General features: G+C 39.4%; 1 non-coding gene across 1 annotated transcript; it reads right to left on the bottom strand.

Moving 5' to 3' along the window:
* Nucleotides 1–1,017: 1,017 nt before the first annotated feature.
* Nucleotides 1,018–1,124, bottom strand: LOC125174158 (U6 spliceosomal RNA). The gene has a single exon (XR_007155289.1). It is a non-coding gene; the product is annotated as a U6 spliceosomal RNA (small nuclear RNA).
* Nucleotides 1,125–18,866: the final 17,742 nt, after the last annotated feature.

Raw genomic sequence — 18,866 nt, 5'->3', positions numbered from 1 at the left:
GCGAATTTCAGGAGACGATATAAATAGACTAAAATCTCCCTCATTTCTGGAGGGGACATAAAGACACCGCAGAACCAAGATTTTTCTCCTTTGCTTCCTTCTAGAACTTTTACAGTTTTAGATTTCACATGGAGTCTATGATCTGTTTTGAGTAAATTTTTTTAATATGAAATGTATTGTCAAATTGGTTTCCATACAACACCTAGGGCTCATCCCAACAGGTGCCCTCCTCAATGCCCATCACCCACTTTCCCCTCTTCCCCACCCTTCATCAACCCTCAGTTTCTTTCTCAGTTTTTAAGAGTCTCTTATGGTTTGCCTCCTTCCCTCTATGTAACTTTTTTCCCCCTTCCCCTCCCCCATGGTCTTCTGTTAAGTTTCTCAGGATCCACATAAGAGTGAAAACATATGGTATCTGTCTTTCTCTGTATGACTTATTTCACTTAGCATAACACTCTCCAGTCCCATCCACGTTGCTTCAAAAGGCCATATTTCATTCTTTCTCATTGCCAAGTAGTCTTTCTTTGTGTATATAAACCACAATTTCTTTATCCATTCATCAGGTTGATGGACATTTAAGCTCTTTCCATAATTTGGCTATTGTTGAAAGTGCTGCTATGAATATTGGGGTACAAGTGCCCCTATGCATCAGCACTCCTGTATCCCTTGGGTCAATTCCTAGCAGTGCTATTGCTGGGTCATAGGATAGATCTATTTTTAATTTTTTGAGGAACCTCCGCACTGTTTTCCAGAGCGGCTGCACCAGTTTGCATTCCCACCAACAGTGCAAGGGGGTTCCCGTTTCTCCACATCCTCGCCAACATCTATAGTCTCCTGATTTGTTCATTTTAGCCACTCTGACCGGCGTGAGGTGATATCTGAGTGTGGTTTTGACTTGTATTTCCCCGATGAAGAGCGATGTTGAGCATCTTTTCATATGCCTGTTGGCCATCTGGATGTCTTCTTTGGAGAAGTGTCTATTTATGTCTTCTGCCCATTTCTTCGCTGGATTATTTGTAAAAATATGGAAGTTTCACAAATCTGCATGTCATCCTTGCACAGGGGCCATGCTAATCTTCTCTGTGTCGTTCCAATTTTAGTGTATGTGCTGCCGAAGTGACCATGAGTAAATTTTTTATATATGGAGTAAGATACGGATCACGGTTTGTATTTGTACATGGGTATCCAATTGTTCTGAGAGCGTCTGCTGAAAAAAACTATCCTTTCTGCACTGAATTACCTTTTCAACTTTGAAAAGGATCAATTAATCCATATATATGTGTGCCTATTTCTGGATTCTATTCCACTCCTGTGATATAACACCTTTCTCCTTTTGCTATTACTGCACTGGCTTGATTACTATAGCTCAGAGTAAGTCTTGAAATCAAGTAATGTAAGTTGTCCAACTTTACTCTTTTTCAAAACTGTTCTATTTTTGTTCCTTTGTATTATCATATGCATTTGAAAATTAGCTTATCAATTTCCTCAAAAAAAATTGTGCTGGGATTTTGGATTGGAATTCTATTGAATTCAATTCCAGTTCAAATGGAAATGCATTAGAATTAGCTTATCAATTTCCTCAAAAAAAATTCTGCTGGGATTTTGGATTGGAATTCTATTGAATTCAATTCCAGTTCAAATGGAAAACTACAGAGATTTTTCACTTAACCTCTTCATATATGTTTTTCTTCTTCCACACCAAACGACCTGGTTCCCTTGGACACTGAAGGTTATAGAAAGAGAACATTCCGTAATTATTCATTACCTTTATTCCACGTCACATACATGGTCTCTAAGTAATAATGTTCATACTATCACCACCAATATAATCATTGTTAACAATTAAAAGCTTTGCTTCTCTCTGTTCTCCTCCCATTTTTATAATGTACTATATCTACATTTTCTCAATATATACATACTCATCCTGTAATAAATGCTTTCCCTTAATTGATATTTTTCTTCTCCTTGAAAGCACACTTTCAATCCATTTATTCAATTTAGTTATACTTCGATTCCTCTGAAAGTGATTTTAAGCTGCTTGAAATAAAGAAAAAGACAGGAGTGCCTGGGTAGCACCGATGGTTAAGCATCTGAGTTCTTGATTTCGGCTAAAGTCATGATCTCGTGATTTGTGAGATTGAGCCCCGAGTAGAGTCGGGGTTCTGTATGCTGACAGCAGGGAGCCTGCTTGGAATTCTCTTTCTCCCCCTCTATCTCTGCCCTCCCACACTCATGCTGTGTGCGTGCACGTGCTCTCTCTCTCTCAAAATAAACAAATAAATAAAAAAAGAGGAAAACACAGTTGTGAAAAAGAGGACACACATATGCTAACCATAGTGTAAATGTGTGTTGTAATTAATCACAATATTTGGGTCTATGCATCCGAACAGCCAAGTTGAAGATGGAGACGTGACAGGTTACATAAATTGGTGGTTGTCTTTAGAAAATTTTTATTTTAGAGGCGCCTGGGTGGCTCAGCCAGTTGAGCATCCAACTTCAGCTCAGGTCATGATCTCACAGTTTGTGAATTCGAGCCCCACGTCAGGCTCTGTGCTGACAGCTCAGAGCCCGGAGCCTGCTTCGGATTCTGTGTCTCCCTCTCTCTCTACCCCTCCCCCCCCCCAAAAAAATAAACATTAAAAATTTAAAAAAAAAGAAAAAAAGAAAATTTGTATTTTATTTTGTTTTTATTCCCACGACTCCATGCCAAACATATTTTTCATATTGTATTAGTAGGAGACATATTTGAGGTGTATAATAACATTTTCAATGAGGGCTTCACAGAAATACAAACATGAAATTTATATGGAAAAAAGTTCAAAACATAATACTGAAGTGCAAGTCAGTAAGACTGAGTGATCTTTTAGAGAAAGATCTTTTTTATACTCTGTTTTTTAATACCTTCCTAGGTACCTAATGTAGCTCTCTCTATCTCTCCCTTTTCCCTTCTCTGTATCCCACTCTAACTTTATTATATTTATACATTATAATTATACAGAGAAGTATATATATATTTTTGTTTCATATTTATTTTTATTTTTATATTTATACAAATACATACATATAGTAACATATACATATATATAACTTCTTGGTTTTCTAATTAGGAAGAACTTCCCTGCTATCACTATTACACCCAGAACCTTAGCTGATTCTTTAAATCAAGAGAAGAGATTTGAAAATTTTAATTAGTCACCTCTTTGAAACTGCCACAGATGCTTTGCCACCATGTTTATGCTGCCTTAAAGCCAGCAAGACATCAACTTCAGGGGCAAAGTAGAGGGAGAAAATATTAGATGCAGATGCAATGATATGAAAAGAAGGAGTCAAAAAATGAAAAAGTATAAACTAGGCACGTGACTAGTGGGGTGGGCAGCAGGAGAAGGGTGTCTAGTGAAATAGGGTCTCTGAGGGAACAGGCCAAGAAAGGAAGATCATTTGAGATCATGGGCAGGGCACTGTGAAATTCCAGCAGGATCTACAGAGAACGGGTGTGGCTTGGAGATGTCTGAATTCGTTAAGAGGATATCATCTTAATGGACAGTTAGTGACCGGATGATTGGGAAAGATTATCTGAGTAGGAGTCGGGTTGAAGAGCCAAGATGAGAGTCTCCTGCATGCCCTCAGAGTTAAAATTCCAGTTCTAAAAATTCTGTGACAAAAATCTTTTCCCTATTGAACTGTGCTTCCTGATAGGCTATATGAAATAGGGTTTCGTTGGCTTGAAGGAGATAGCTTGCTGATATTCAGCTAACTAAATTCTTACTACCACTTGAGAGCAGGTGGGGTCTGTCAGAAATCAGCCTGGATGGTCCCACATTTTGATGCCAATTTCTCTATTTTCCTCTTGTTACTCTGTATTTTATTTTAGCCCTGTGTGGGCATTCTGGCCTCTTCATTCCTTGAGGGCTACAATTGACTGGAAATACTCTCAACTGCATGGGGAGTTGAAAAGAACTCTTGATAGGTCTTTGGTCAATCACTTAAGAACATCTATTTCATGGGGGCACCTGGGTGGCTCAGTCGGTTAAGTGGCCTGACTTCGGCTCAGGTCATGATCTCGAGGTCCGTGAGTTCGAGTCCGGCGTCAGGCTCTGTGCTGACAGCTCAGAGCCTGGAGCCTGTTTCAGATTCTGTGTCTCCCTCTCTCTGACCCTCCCTCGTTCATGCTCTGTCTCTCCCTGTCTCAAAAATAAATAAACGTTAAAAAAAAATTAAAAAAAAAAAGAACATCTATTTTGTTGAAGTCATTCCTGGAATTTTTTTCTATTACTTAAGTATTTTGTGCACCTTTTTGCTTCCCTCTCATGTAAGGACACACAGGTTAATATGAGAGAAGCATATCCATTTGTCAAAGAAATCAAGCTTTTTAAGTAACAGCTGTGTATGGGTTAGTTGTAATATTAACAATGATTCTTTATGCTTTTTCCTTATGATGCTTAAGTAATATATTATTTGCATTCATAAATTATTGAAATTTTATATGAGTGATAAAACATCCTCATTAAGAGAAAAAAATCTTACCCATGGGAAATTAAGGTTTTTCCTGAAAAGTGTAGAAAATATATTCCCTTGGGGTGCCTGAGTGGCTCAGTCAGTTGAGTAGCCAACTTTTGATTTCAGCTCAGGTCATAATCCCAGGGTCATGGGATCCAACCCCTTGTTGGGCTCTGTGCTGAGTGCAGAGCCTGCCTAAAGATCTCTCTCTCTCTCTCTCTCTCTCTCTCTCTCTCTTTCTCTGCCCCTCTCCCCAGCTTGCGTGCTCTCTCTCCAAAAGAAAAAAAAAATATATATATATATATATATATATATATATATATATTCCCTTAGTAAAACCAGATAGAAAGCCTGTTGTATTGGACAGAACACTGAACTTAGGGCCATAAGCATGGGCTCAAACCTTAAGTCTATAACAAGTTGTATTTACAAGTTGTAGAATATTGGATGAGTCATTGAGTCACTCCAGGTCTTGATTTCTTTCTCCAGTTTTCAAGTACAGATAATAATAATTACCTCATGGGATTGTAGTCATGATCAAATGAAATAACATGTGAAAATCTTCTTGGTAAATGCTGAAGTATTCTGCAACTGTAATCTGTCTTGGTGTGTGCTTATAATACTTTAGGTCTACTATGTTTGCAAAAAAAAAAAAAAATCCCATTCAGACTATTCTGGTGAGAAACCTATCTCCCAAAACAGCTATACACTTGGTCATTAGAAGTTGTCATTCTTCCCATCTGGAGAGAATGACTGGCTTGTGTGTGACCCCTCTGAGCCCTCCAGGGAGGCAGAACCCATGAGGTGTGTGGACAGTGACACTGATCCCAGAGCCAGCAAAGTGTCTCCTCCATCCCAACCCATGATAGCTTCCAATTCCAAAGAACATCAAGCCAACTATTCTTTTCATTTTCAGGGCAAGATGTTGGCTGCTTTAAGATTATGGATGTTATTTATATGGTTGCGAGCAAAAATGATTATACACACTAATATATTTTCATCAGCTTTTGAAAGACACCCCTCCGTCTGCACCCTCCCCCTGACGTACACCCGCTGGTTATGTACTGAAACATGCCATTAAAGAATAAGGTTTTCTTTTTGCTGACAAACAAAATCAGATGCTAATCAATAGGAATTCAGTTGGCAGAGATGTCTTGCTCATCAGTGAAATTACATCTGGATCTGGTTGGTTGATGGTAGGAATCTCCTTTGATGGGAAAGTAAAATGGAAAAAAAAATGTCCTCAGTCACTTATCATAAGAAAATATAAACAACTACAACACTTAATCAATCAGGCAAAGAAACAGAAAAAACCCCATCCGTTGTTAAGGTGTTACAATCCAGTTTTGTCACTCTGTGCCTCCTCCCCCTATTATTATGAGTAAATAATATGTAATTTTTAAGTTTGCTTATTCAAAATTTAAATGCTCTTTCTACGAGATTACCCTCAAAAACAGTTGGGGCGCAAACAGTTTAACAAAACTGTGTCAGAACTGACCCTTTCAGTCATATTAAATGAGGTTACTACCCTAGCTCTGTAGCTACTGTTTACCTTTTAAAGGAACCACATGAAACATGAGCATCTACTAACAATAAGTCTCCCCAAAGGGTCTCACTTAGGTAGACTGGCTTCACCCATCGGTGAAGATACATCAGCCAAGTTGTAGATCTACGTTGGAGGTGACACTTTTGCTATTAACCAGGCTTTTTGCACATGAAAAGGGAGTTGCTTACCCCCTCTTCTCTCCAAGAAATATGGTGAAGACAATAGAGTAAGGTGAATAAAAACCACAACCTAAAAATACACGCACAGTGTGTAACGGGATGGCCGTTGACCCGGATAGAGTTTCTCTGTCAGAAATACTTCTCATCTCACTATAGAGAGTTTTGATTCTTTTGGATGCATACCCAGCAGTGGTACTGCTGATTCACACGATAGCTCTCTTTTTAATTTCTTGAGGGTCCTCCATATTGATTTCCACATTGGCTGCACCCATTTGCAATCCCACCTGCACAAGGATCCCTTTAATCCACATCGTCATGAACACTTGTTATCGCTTGCCTTTTTGATAATCGCCATCTCAAGAGGTGTGAGGTGGTATCTCATAGTGGTTTTGATGACGATTAATGCTATTGAGCACCTTTTTATGTACTTGTTGGCCATCTGTATGTCTTCTTTGGAAAAATGTTTATTCAAGTTGTTTACCCATTTATGAACTGTATTCTGTTTTGTTTTGCTTTTGCTTTCAATTGCTATGAGTTCCTTATATATTTTGGAGATTAACCCCTTATCAGATATTGGGTCTACAAATATTTTCTCCCAATCCATAGGTTGTCTGTTCATTTTGTTAATGGTTTCCTTTGCTGAGGAGATTTTTAGTTTGACATGGACATTATCTGAAAGAGGTATCTGTACTCTTCTGTTCATTGCTGTATTATTCACAATAGCCAGGGTATGGAAACAATGTAAGTGTCCACCAGTAAATGAACGGGGTCAAGGGGATGTGATATGTGTGTAATGGAATATTATTTAGCCTTAAAAAAAGAAGAAAATCCTGTCATTTATGGCAATGTGGATGAACCTGGAGAACATTATGCTAAGTGAAATAAGCCAGATAGAGAAAGATAAATACTGCATGCTATGACTTAAATGTGGAATGTTTTTAAAAACTTGAATTCACAGATGCAAAGACGAAAAAGTATTTGGCAGGTGGGGGGTGGGGGAAATGGGGAGAGGCTGGTAAAAGGGCACAGACTTCCAGTTATTATATGAATAAAGTCTGAGGATCCAATGTATAACATGGTGGCTATGGTTGACAATACCGTATTTTATAATTGAATTCTGCTAAGAAACTGGAATTTAAATTTCTCACCAAGAAAAAAAAAAAGCAAATATGTGAGGTAGGTGATGGATGGGTCAATGTGTTAATTAACTTGATGGGGAGGACCTTTTCACAATGGATATATCGCATCATCACATTGTACACTTCAAATATATTGTAGCTTTATTTGTTGATTATTCTTCAATAAAGCTGAAAAAAAAAGAGTGTTTTGAGTTGGTCAAGCCTTTAAAATAGAATATTGGACCGTGTGGGCTCCTTCCTTTCTAGCCATAAAGTTCCCAAATGTTTTCACATATATCGATTTATCTTACCTTCATAGAAATCCTAAGAAGTACGACCACGAGAATGATCCTTGAGTATTACAAATAAGACTCGTGACTTTGTCAAGGTCAAGTACCTAATAGTTGATATATCTGAGTTTCAAACTCAGGTTTCCTAACATTTGATGCAGGATTCCGCACCCCCCCAATATTTCTAACCACCCAACTGCTATTTAATTTAGATATTAAAAGTCTGTTGGTCAATCTAAACCTTATGGATGCATTCGATAGAATCAGTTATAAGTATGAAAGTCCAAACAAGCAAAAAAGCATATAGAAAACAGTTTCAAATTTCTCAGAGAACTACTAAAAATATCAACAAGAATAAGCATTTTCTAGCTTAATCCTTCACATAAATAGATACTACTGCTGACAGTGTTTCTTCCAGAGCTGGACTTCCCACTGTCAGCAAGACGCATGCTGAGATATTTACAGTGATTGTGTTTTGCATCACGCTAGCTCCATCCTTCCTGGCTTTTTCTGCATTCTCTGAGCAGGGTGGGATAAAAGGCTGGTATCATGTAGCCATGACCTCAAAAACCCTGGGCTGGGCCCTGTCAATTATGGCACGTTCTCCGGCTTCCAGTTTTTTAATCCCCACCGTGACAACCAGATATATTGCTATGCACTCGCAAGTGTATTTTAGCCCCCATTGTTAAACTGACTACCTCTCTAATTTCTTATAGATAAGGATAGAGGAGTCACATTAAAACTGAGTTTACAACTGTCCTCACTCTGCACACTCAGTGTTGATTGTCTCCTTGCCTGTGACAAAATAGGAAAGTTCACCGCTATGGCTCACCTGAAGGTTTCAGTAATTTAGATTCACTCTGATACCATCAAGGGGTGTGTGTGTGTGTGTGTGTGTGCACGCGCGTGGTGGGGGAAGGCGTGATTGTATCAATGGCTTCAGGAACCTGAACTGTGAGCATATAAAAACCATTTTGTAGGAAGGAGGAATAGTGAAAAGGAAAGCAAAGCAAAAGGGACTACCAGAATGGGCAGGGATGATTGCTTTCACGCAAGAGTTAAGGAATTTAAAATATGACGATTCTACAAAGTCTGACATTTCTCCTGGACCCTTCCATTTCCATTCTTCCTCTCTGCTCTTGCTTCTTTTAGAGTTCAATTCCTCTGCAAAAACTTTCACCTGTTCAGTCTCCGGAAAATCTTCCCTTAGCGGCAACTATTGAAATTGACTTTCAATGGTGAGCTAGCCAGGAGCCAAAGGCTGCCTTTCTGATCTCCAGACAGATGGCTGAGGCCAATGTCTCTTTGTCCTTTCCATGTATTGCAACCTCCACCCTCCAAATCTGGATGGCTCCTTCTTTCTGTGCCTCTAACGGCTCAAACTTTGAGTTTATGCTTCTTTCACAACATTCATTTGTTTTGGACATGTTTTACAGGGAGTTCCTTACATATCTGTCTGCCCCCTAGTTCATAAGGCCCTTGAGGCAGGAACTATGTCCTTTTAGAAAATTGTGTTCAAGGTATTAGGACAGTTATGCGGACATAATATGTCTCTGAAATTTCTAATAGTGATTCTTAGTAGGTTGATTTTTTTTCCCTGCCTTGGAAATAAAATAGGGGTAGCACTGGGCCGTGTCTGGAAACATTTTTAGTTGTCAACACTGTGGGAAGGGGTAGCTTCTAGCATTTAGTCGGCAGAGGCCAGGGATACTGCTAAATGCCCTACTATGCCCAGGGTAATTTTCCATCACAAAGAAGTATCCAGCCTGAAATATCCTTAGTGCTGAGGTTGAAATCCCTTGCTAACAGAACAAACTCCCATTCCCGAATAAATCCACGTGTCTCCCTTCAAATATGCTGTTTTTCACGTACCTAAGAGGTTGGCACCAGAATTTGAATCTAAAACTTCCAGCACAATAGCCAGGAAAAAAAAAAAAAGAGTAGAGACAGAAGAACATAAAAACCCAGGGCATCTAGAAAGCCAGCCAGTGGTAAGGTGATGCTAATGTAATTTCCCCTTAAGCTAGTCAAAGTGAAATTGGCTCGGGGTCAGATGGTTGAGGCTCCCGAATGCTTTTGTAGGCAATATGGATTTAATAGAAGTGGAGGGCTGGGGGTTGATCTTGCAGCAGCTGGTTAGAAATTGTCTTTAGAAGGTTCAATCTGGCAGTAGATGGGCTGGCTGGAGAAGTAAAGATTATTTAAAGGATGGCGGCGGTTCTCCAGGCCCTACTTGCAACCACTAGGGGTAGAAGACCGGAAGTGAAGACATCAACTCAGAATTTGCTAGAAGCTGCCACAGTCCACCTGAGATAATGTCAGAGTATTTGGGAGGGTAAACAACTACCCTAGGGAGGTCTTTGTATACATTCTGCGTCTGTGCTACCCCACCCTGAACTAGCCACAAATACCGCTATCTCAGACCAGTAACCTAGACATATGCAGCCTACAGACCTACAAATTCTTTTTTTTTTTTAATTTATTTATTTTGAGACAGAGGAGCAGGGGAGGAGCAGAAAGAGAGGGAGAGAGAGAGAGAATCACTAGTAGGCTCTGCACGGCCAGCACAGAGCCCAACGCAGGGCTCCAACTCACGAACCGTGAGCTCATGACCCGAGCAGAAATCCAGAGTCAGACACTTAACTGTCTGAGCCACCCAGGTGCCCCTTCCCATTCCTCACATGCGGCGAATAAACAATTAACCCATTTCCAGAACTCAAAAGCAACGTGGCAAGACTTCTTTCCCCTTAAAACACTTGAGTCTTTACCAACAAAGTGACCCACCATTGTCTTTTAGGGGCTGGGGATTTAGAAAACACATGACAAATGTGGTAGTTAGTGGTAATAAATAAATCCGAGCTTGGTTTTGAGTTTGGGGCTGAAAAATATTCTAAAGAGCTAGAATTTCAGGGGGTGTATACATGTCCTCAAAAGAATAATACAAAACATAGCCCAGAAGCTTCCCACCAGTTACACCTGGAGTGAAATGTATTCTTTTCTGAATGCATTCCTTAACTCCCACAGATGGAAGGGAAGCCAGTGTCACCTGTGATCTATTTCTTCTGTAACTAGGGGTGGCAGCTTGTTTTGCATTTTTTTGCCTTCTTTTTAAACATCAGACTCATCCATCATGAACAGAGACTGCTTTCATTGTATGGGCCTTTGAATTTCGGAATGTCTAATTTGTGTATTTAAATGAAAAAGTTTCCAAAAGAAAGCAGAAAAGCTACCAAGAGGTTTAGCCTCTCATTTCCAACCAAATATTCCTTTTGCCCCTGGGATCGCTATTTTAGAGCTGTACACAGATATTCTGTAAAAATCTCATCAAAGGGAGAATCTCCAGCAAAGTGGCCAGAAAACTTGAATGTGGGGCAGAGCCACTCTGACCTTCCAGGCCTGTGGCCATTTTCATAGCACAGCGTAGTTAGTGGCTTCGTGAGGATTTTTTTCCCCAAATCTATTAATAATTGAGCAAGTATTGACCCCATGTATCACTGCTCTGGCTCTGTAGTACTTAGGGTAGAATTGTAAATAATCACAGGCAAAAGAGATGATATTCACCAATGAATATCATCACCATTGAGTTACAGAAGATCTCAACTCTCCTATACTTGTTCCTCAGTATTGCCGCGGTGGGGAGAAAATTCCCTGGGTAAGGTATCCTTTGTGGACATATCAGAAGAATGTTCCAGACCACTAGACAGCCGAATTCCTGTCCATGAGGGCTTCTCTCCAGAAAAACGTTCTTTCTGTTCTAATACAAAATTTCAGAAAGTCTCCTATGAGGACAGATTTTGCATACTGAGGAGAATCAATTATATTAGGTCTAAATTATGGATCTGTGGATTGTATGTCAAGCATTAAGAACTTTCTGAGTTCCCGTTAAGTGTCCTTTCCTGTGAAAATTATACTGAAGTGTGGTGTGCAGTTTTACTGTAATTGAAGAGCTTAAGGGGGCGTTTGGACAGCAGTGCTAACTTACTCAAAGCAACGACAGAGAGAAAAACCAATAGCATCTGATCAAGCCAGAGGAGTCCTGGGGTGTGGACGTTAAGCGCACTCTCAGAATTCAGAGGAGAAAAATGAAGGTTGGCACGCTCAGAGAATACTTCCTTGAGGAGATAACAGTTGAACTGGACTTTGAGCCTCAGCATGTGAATATGTCACGATGAGGAGATGAAATTTTAAATGTGGGGAGCCGCACAAATAAATAAACAGTTGGCATGACTCAGTAGGATTAGGATAGGAATGTGGCAGTATAGACAGAAGGTCTTTCTGACAAAACATAGGTTGTTAGTAGAGGGGAGTCAAAAATAAGATGGGTGAAGTGTCATGGGAACAGAATGAAGGACCTTGACAACTCAACAGAAGAATTTGGGCTTGCGGCCACAAGCCATAGAGTTTCTTGTAGGGTCTTGGGAGGGGTGTTCACGATGAAAGCAGCCTCGGTGTGCAAAACTGATTAAGCAGGGCACAGTTTGGGGGAAAGTTAGAGAAATAGGTACTCAGCAACAGGGACTTGCATTCATCGTCATTGAAGAGGAGGGAGGAAGACCAAGCCAAATTGGGGAGCCCTTTAAAAGGCGTGGTGACTGAGGATTTGGGGAGCAGGCATGGTTGAAGGTGATTCCAAGGCCGGAAGTGGGACAGTTATAACCCAGAGAAGGAAGTCTTCCAAAGATTTAGGAAAGACCTCCTGTCTCTTTCCCCAGAAGAGACTCCCTGTAGAGAATCTGGACTGGAAAAACAACATCAAAAACGAAAACTAGCTCTCACTCTGTCCAAGCTGGGTAGGAGACTAAATGGTATTTCTGAAGAAGTCCTTTCAAATATGAAAAGTTATTGATTTGACGAAGGGCCTGATTTATTGCATTTTTTGTTTTATCACAGCAATGTCAGTGTATATATTTTTTGAGAAATAAAATCAATAAAGAGGAAAATGTAGAACTCCGTGCCTGTTGCTCTGTGTTCTTATAACACTTACTGTTGATGGTATAGGGACCCCAGACCTCTCCCTTGCTCTGTCCTGACACAGCCTTCTTCCACCCTCTACATATTTCTCATTCCTAACCACTAATATGAAATACTCTTTTGCATTGTGCCCTGCAACTCAGACAGGCTTCCTCTTCCTTTCCAATGACTGCTCTCAGTTCTCCCCTTTCCTACCAAGAACTTTTCTCTGCCCTCAACCCCAACAGGACAGAGCTAGGTAACCAGAAAGTAAGTTAACATACAATCAGAGTCCTACTGTGCTTTATCTTGATTCTTTTCACTCTAAGCCAAGGAATCCATCTAACTAAAGAAGTGGGAATAAAATGCTTGGAACCACCCTTCTCTGACCTCTAACGCCATAGAAAGCAGTGAAAAATTACTTTGGCATTAAATATTGCCTTACACATATCACAGGTCATTTGCATATTTACATGCGTCTACTAATTTCTTATTTTGAATGTTATGCTCAAATTGCATGTCTATCACATGGCTCAAACAATCTCATATAGAACCTTTTAAAGGAATAAGTTGACTGCAGTTGAGTTTTAATTTATGGACTTTCAAATCAAATTAATGACTTTCCTAATAGTAACAAAAATATGAGCAGAAGTGAATAGTGTAGAGAAAGAGTATTGGGTTTGGTGCAGAGATTGATTCCAAGAGAATTGGGAGAATTAGGATAATTCCTATGTAGATTAATGATCTTCTCACCAGCATCTCTTGCCATAGCAATGGTCTCTTTCTTATTTAGTCATAGAGAAAACTGTTCTTAAATGTGTGGACACAATCCAGTCTGTAGACAGTGTAGCTAAGCTTCATCCCCATACAAACGTACTATCCCTTTGCTCAAATAGACTTGATTTTCACCTACTGAATACCCAGGTGGCAGCCATAGGAGAAAAGCTCAGAATGTCATCTCTGGAGCCAGCTGGGAAGAGACCATCAAGGTTTTTACCAGATTTATGACCTTAGCAAATTCACTTAATATTCTGAACCGTGATTCTTCTATAAAATTAGAATAATAATAACTAATTGGTTGTTGTAAGAATTAAATAAGAATGTATATAAAGGGCTTAGCAAGCACCTGATAAAATATTTAGCACCCAATAAATATTTAGCACTGAATAAAATATTATTATTTGTCACTGTGTCCTATGATATCTCTACGAGCCTGAAGGGCATCTTTATATCGATGAAGTGCAAATATCCAAGTTTGTTCTGTATAAAAGAGAACTTGCTTTATTTTTCAACAAAGCTCACTCTTCTCATTGCCCTTATTTTGATTAATAATATCATCAATCTCTCAGCTGAAATCTCCCAACTGAAAAATGAGACGTATTGAACTTTTTATTGTTTTTTTCCCCCAATCCTTTAGCCTCCCTATCCTCCAACCCAGTTAATCAAACCTCTTTCACTGCCTGTTTTTTTTTCCTTTAAAACAATGATTTCCACCTTTCTGTCATTTATAGACCCTTTTGGGAATTTGTGAAAGCATGAACCCTCTCCATAAGATAATGCACCCAAGTGTACAAAATTTCATAGGACATTTTTAGGATAAACGGACCCCACAAGTCCCATATGGGTACTCTCTAGGTGTCTAGGGACTCAAGTTGAGAACCCAACTTTGCAATAGTTTTCCAATCTAAATGATTCTTTTTATTTCTCTGGCCTCCATGCTAGTTTCAACCCTCTTTACCTCTTGCCAAATCCAGCCTGTCCTCCGGATTCCAGTATGTTCTTTCATCTACCTAGATTCCATACACTCACAGAATCTTTTTTCTCTAAAACAACATTTTCTTACTCAAATTCTTTTGATTGTTTTTTTTTTTTATTCTGGATACACTGGTCCTCAAACTTTTCTATGTAAAGTGAACCAGAGAGGTTCTGAATGTGACCTGGAATGTGTTCCTGAGATATATACACTTTTAACAAATTTGCTAGGTGATTCACATGCTAGTTGGCTCAGACCACAATCTGAGAAACACCATCCTAAGACGGTCCCTTGAGGCTAATTTCCTTGTTCACGGTTTTGTCTAACCCACCGTTTGTACAAACTGAACATGTTTAGAACTTGTCCTTTGCTTTTACGCGCCCTTCAAGCCAGGAAATTCTCTTTACTCTCTCAACTTTGTTGCAAAACTGCTTATTTTTAAATTCTCAGTGCAACTACTAACTTTTCTATAGATTCTCTCTTCACCAATTCTCCTCCGAAGAAGGCACTGACACACTATCGTGATGCACTCCGTCATCCCGTGTGGTAGACTTTCTCCTGAATTACTGCTGATTGTGTACATCCCTCTTACCTTCACTAGAGTGTGCAACTCTTGGAAGCAGACCAGTTCCTACTTACTCCTTTTTCCAACCACAGTGCTCAACATAGAAGCTTGTACGTCATAGATACTCTTTAAATATTTGCTGAATGACCAAATTTGACACTTTGCGTGTATGTGCCACATTTCGTGAAATAATGCATCTTGTCCTGAGAGCAGGAGAACCTGCCGTTATGGGACAGAGTAGCCTCGTTTGTAACGGTGAAATGGCAAGGTGTCGTGTTGAGCTAGCTTATATGGGTTTAGAAAAAACACGTGGGTATGGGTGTGTTCCCCAACTTTGAGTTCAGTGACATCTTTTGGGTAAGCGTGAAACCAATCACAGTGATAGTATTCACACCACAGAGACTAGCAAATATTACACTTATTTATTTATGAGAGAGAGAGCGAGAGAGCACGCGCACACATGCGCATGAGCAAGGTAGAGGGGCAGAGTGAGGGAGGGTGGGGGGAGATCTCAAGCAGGCTCCACACTCAGTTCAAACCCTGACATAAGGCTCGATCCCACAACCCTGCGATGACCCGAGCTGAAATCAAGAGTTGGATATTTAACCAACTGAGCCACGCAGGTGCCCTCAGCAAATATTACAAGTCAGGGTTTGGGTTTTGTTTTGTTTCTTGTCTTTTTTTGTTCTGTTTTTTGAGAATGATTTACTAGTACACCACTGTCAACAACCGAATAGTCATAGAATTCCCATGTGCCTTCATAGAATCCGATCTAATAGGAAAAATACATTTAGCAATCTTGAGAGCCACCGTTTGTAAGTAAAACACATAGCTCCAAGCCCTAGAAACTTCACTGTTCAGAATGGCATGGCGTAAAATATACCAAAGCACCAAAATCTAGGACTTTCCTCAGTCTTCCATTTGCAAGCTATGAGACGTTAAGCAAATTGCTTGAATCTCTTCTGGGCCTTCATACCATCACCTACACGGTGGAAAAACTAACGCCTTCCCTTACGTATCTCAAAAGTCACACTGAAGAAAAAATGAAGAAATTCATGTGTGCATAAGCATTTTTAAAATTGTGAACTGTTATTAAAATATGTTCTTCTTCCTAGCTTTGAGCTCCTAGATTCAGTTTCATAAAGGAGACCCCAGCCAGTAAGAGAGTGACAGTTCTTCATTTATCTTCACTAATCAATTTAAATTCATGAAGTCAGTGCCCGTTTCAGATACTGCACATACCTCATTTTTTCTACCTCCTACAACATCAACCAGGTTATGGATTTTGCCTCTTCGCTCTTTATTTGCGTAGAATTCTCCCTCTGCCTCGATAGCAAACCCTAAAATAATCTGATTTTTATCACAAAATTTATTGAAATTGAGACATACTGGGTACCTACTCTCCCTACTCCCCTTAATACCAAAATAAATGGAATTGATTAGTGATTGACTTCAAAGTGAGTAATTGAGTTTTAATGGGTTTATAAAAGGGATTGAAATCAAGGCAATAAATTAAAAGCAAAACAAAAGAATAACAAGAAAGGATGTTTTACAACTTGGTTCCATTACAGTCTATGCTAACCAGATTAAAAAGTAATTGCCATGTCAAGAAAAATTATAGTGGCCCTGTAAATGAAACAGCAGTGGGCTCTCTGGGTATAGGGTGTAAAATAGATAAAAAGAAAAGAAGGGAGTATAGGGGAAGGGGAGGGGGCAGACTGCTTTTTCCTGGTGGTCATTGTGCTTTCAAAACCCAAGATCTCTTCATAGACATAGACATTATCATCAACACATGGTAATGAGCTGCTTGGGTTCAACTGAACTTTTTAACGTCCTCTATTATCTTTGTATAACAAATCAGAGGGTATTTATGACTGTGTGGTTTACCCATTTTAAATGTCTCTAAATCAACAACATTGAGAAGACAGACTATTCTCAATAATTTAGGAGGCTTTTTTTAATAGACTTTTTTTTTTAATAAAGAGGGTCACATATGATATAAAATAAAAGGCACTTGTGATTGGAGAATCAAAAGCCACCATAAAATAGGGAGATTCTGTAAGTAAATTGGATGCAGCCATCATCTCTATGAGCCTTGACGATACGTCATGGGGCACTTAAGGAATTGAACGCACAGAACCACAGTTCATTATCTCTGAGAATTCATGGATGGCTGGTGAAAAGCCTAAAGAGAGGTAAAGGGCAGATGTAGCAGCAATTTTTACAATAGCTGTCTCTAAAATCTCCACAGTCTGAAAACCTATTCTATAAAACAACTGAAAAGTTGTAAGCATCAAGATTGAAGATAGAGTATCTGTTGATTAATCTGATAAGCAAAGCCATTGTGCTTCGAGTGTATACAGGGGGCTGTGCCGGGCAAGGTCGATGGCAATGGATGGGAGTTAACCAAGCTTCCCCACAGACACATCTATCCATTAGTTGGGGCTTCCAAGTTAGACTGTGAGCACTTGCACTGGATGTCTGGGAAAGTCAAAGTGGCCAAAGGAGGACTCTGTTAGGAGATAATAAGAATGCTTTCCATGGGGTGCTGAAATCAGCCTTTCAATAGCTGGAGAATCTTGACTTTGCTAACAAAGTCTTATGTATCACAGACAAAAAGTAGTCATGCCTGTAAAGAAAGAGAACAAGTCTGTACTTTTATCACATATTAAATGAGGACTAACTGGTTTTTATAGTGCATTGACTTTAAGAATCCGTACTCCTGGCTAGATTAAAGTCAAGAGAATAAATAGGCAAATGTCCAGATACTTACACAACATAATCACCCCCGTAAAGATCAGTCACTCATTTAATCCTGTGTGAACTTCATATTCATTTAACAAATCCTTCATTGAGCATAACTGGGATGGAAATGACGTGTTGATTACACTCAGACGATCAATTGTTATCCAAGTTATACAATAGAGATTGAGTACAAAAGTGCCTCTCTTTCTTTTTCTAGTTTTCCGGTTTAAAAAAAAAAATCTTTAAATGCGTTAAATACGTTTTTCCCTCTTCAAGCTGTGCTCTAAAAAGCCCGTGACCACAAAAGAGGAGGCACGGTTCAAATTGATTTAAAAACTCGAAAAGAATTTTATGTCAAGTTGGAGAATTGTTTATCTTCATTTCCATAATGGTCTTGTTTTTAGTTTGAGTTATTTTAAGCAGTTTGCTTAGGCAAGTTAGCCCAGTTGCTTAGAGTTATGGAAGGATAAGAACAACAACATAGAGGCTGCTTAATTTTGCAGATGTTACAAAACAAAACCTTGATTTTATAAAAAAGACCAGTGAGGGGCGCCTGGGTGGCGTAGTCGGTTAAGCGTCCGACTTCAGCCAGGTCACGATCTCACGGTCCGTGAGTTCGAGCCCCGCATCAGGCTCTGGGCTGATGGCTCAGAGCCTGGAGCCTGTTTCTGATTCTGTGTCTCCCTCTCTCTCTGCCCCTCCCCCGTTCATGCTCTGTCTCTCTCTGTCCCAAAAATAAATAAACGTTGAAAAAAAATTTTTTTTTAAATAAAAAATAAAAATAAAAAATAAAAAAAGACCAGTGATTTCATTCAACATGGAATATTCTATGACCTGGCCAAAAAAATAAAGTAAAATAAAAATAAAAAAGGTTCTTAAACATGCGAATGGTTGCCTGAATTCACTAAAGATAAAATAAAAACGAAACAAACCTATACTGGATACCATTTTTTTTTTCACCCATCACGGTAACAAAATTCCAAATGTTTAAAGGCACACTTGGTTGGAAAATTACGGGCAAACAAACGGAACCACAGAGATATTTGGCAATATCTAGAAAAAGGAGACAGTGCCTAAGCCTCACAGGGTTTATGCTCTAGATACACTCATGCAGACTAATGGATAGTTTTAAGGTAATTCACGTGCCATGGTCGCAATAGCCAAAGAACTGAAACAATGTGAACGCCCATCAAGAGAGTACTGATAAAATACATTAGACAGAT

Source organism: Prionailurus viverrinus, chromosome C1, assembly GCF_022837055.1.
Source record: "Prionailurus viverrinus isolate Anna chromosome C1, UM_Priviv_1.0, whole genome shotgun sequence".
Taxonomy (NCBI): domain Eukaryota; kingdom Metazoa; phylum Chordata; class Mammalia; order Carnivora; family Felidae; genus Prionailurus; species Prionailurus viverrinus.
This window is presented reverse-complemented; position numbering and strand designations above follow the sequence as displayed.